The sequence below is a fragment of the Octodon degus genome, unplaced genomic scaffold, assembly GCF_000260255.1.
Source record: "Octodon degus isolate 3935 unplaced genomic scaffold, OctDeg1.0 scaffold00027, whole genome shotgun sequence".
NCBI classification, from domain to species: domain Eukaryota; kingdom Metazoa; phylum Chordata; class Mammalia; order Rodentia; family Octodontidae; genus Octodon; species Octodon degus.
Window position 1 is genome coordinate 14481748 of NW_004524603.1, and position 1770 is coordinate 14483517.

The window sequence follows — 1770 nt, forward strand, 5'->3', positions numbered from 1 at the left end:
GGGTGAGCACTGTTAGCGGACTACTTCCCCTTCCTATCCATCTCTGCCACTTTAAAGATGGCGGCTCCTGGGTCCCCACCCAGAGCTTCAGGAGAATTTGTTTCCAGTGTAAAGTAACAGTTACTTTCATAAAGACGGGCCACAGCCTGCCTCCTTCAGCTGTGTGGGTGAAGCCATGGGTGCTATTTGTTGCTGATGTCCTCCTGCCAGGCCTGGGAAGGCAGAGGTGGGGGCTACCAGGGCCTGGAATCTCAGGTGTTGCCTCTGCTAACTCCAGCGGCTGGCATCCCAGGGGTGGCAGAGTGATCCGACCGAGGGCCCCGGGACTCCAAGCACCATGCTGTTCATTCTCAATGTTCCTCAGCCGACCCTGTCCACCAAAGGATTAGAAGTCTCCATGGTGGCCTGCACACAGTGTGGCTAATGCCACGGTGACATCACTGTCGGCTCCTGGGTGCAGGGAGCCTGTAGTGGTTGATACATTGTGTCAACTTGACTGAATCAGCTCCGGGGGGCCTCACCCTTCAGGTGGGCAGGGCCCAGGAATTGAGAAAGGCAGGAAGCCGCCCTGCCTGGTTTTCCTGCTGCCCAGCCCCGCTTCCGTGGAGAAGTCTGTCTTTGGAGGAGCTTGGTCTTTGTAGCCGGGCCACTTTGGAGGAGCTCCGATCTTCACTGTGGAGCGCTGGTCTTCGCAGTCAGCGCAGAAGGAAGAGTGAGGCTTGATGGATGCCGCTGCAGCTGCTGCTCCTCCTCCGCTCTTCATTGTTTTCTGCTGCATGAACTGCTGTCGTTTGCCTTGGAGCCAGCGGAATATGGACTGAACCCTCCAATAACTGTGAGCTTAATAAACCTTTTCTTCCTTCATTTTGAGTGTCGGGTATTTGTCCCAGCAACGAGTAAAAAGTAACTAAGACAGAATTTGGTACCAGAGGAGTGGGGTCGTTGCTGTGGCTATACCTGACAATGTGGATTACAAGCTTTTGGGACTGGCTTATGGGAAGAGATAGGAAAGGTTCAGAGATGTCACCTACACGTGAAGCGTTGGAACAGCTTCGGCTGTTCTGTATGGGAGATTCTGGTCAGAACTCAGAAGACCAGAAGGTTGATAGAAGGCCGGCCTGTAAAGACCAGGCTGGGGAGGTTTCTGCTGGGAAGAAGGACAGCATTGGTTGTTGGACTGCGGATCATTTGTGTTTTGACGTGGCAGAAAAGTTGTCTGCATTTTGCTCGTGTCCAGAGACTTTGCCTGAGAGTGAGTTTAAGCATGGTGGACTGATATATCTGGCAAAAGATATTTCAAAGCAGCCAAATATTGGGGCAGTGGCCTGGTTGTTGCTGGGGGCTTTTAGCCAGATTTATGTTGAGAATCAAGAGCAAGGAGCCCAGCAGGAGGATTTAAAATGTGAGCTTGGCCAGAAAGAAAGCACCAAGAAAGCTGTAGACTGCAAAGATGGAGCTGAGAGGATCTCCATTGCAGGGAAGGAACCTGAGAATGGAAGGGATGGCCTGAGGGCATCACAGGAGGAGGCAGGTCTACACCCTTTGCTGCCTCAGAGCTGCAAAGGTCAGGGACTTAGCCTTGAGGGGAAGGCTGCTGAGCCCCATGTTCCAGAATGGTGGCGGCGGCCACACCAGGTTCCAGAATTGCGCCGGCATGGAGAAATTATTTCTCCAAATCAGGGTCAGAGTGCTCAGCCATCCAGGCACTCAACCCCTATGGCCAAGAGAGAGAAAAGTCTGGCTACTGCTCCAGCTGGCAGCAGACCTTGG

General features: G+C 53.2%; 1 protein-coding gene across 1 annotated transcript in view; it reads right to left on the reverse strand.

Moving 5' to 3' along the window:
- The window catches only part of Agk (acylglycerol kinase), a 72438-nt gene that overhangs the window by 50475 nt on the left and 20193 nt on the right, over positions 1 to 1770 (reverse strand). The window lies entirely within an intron of this gene.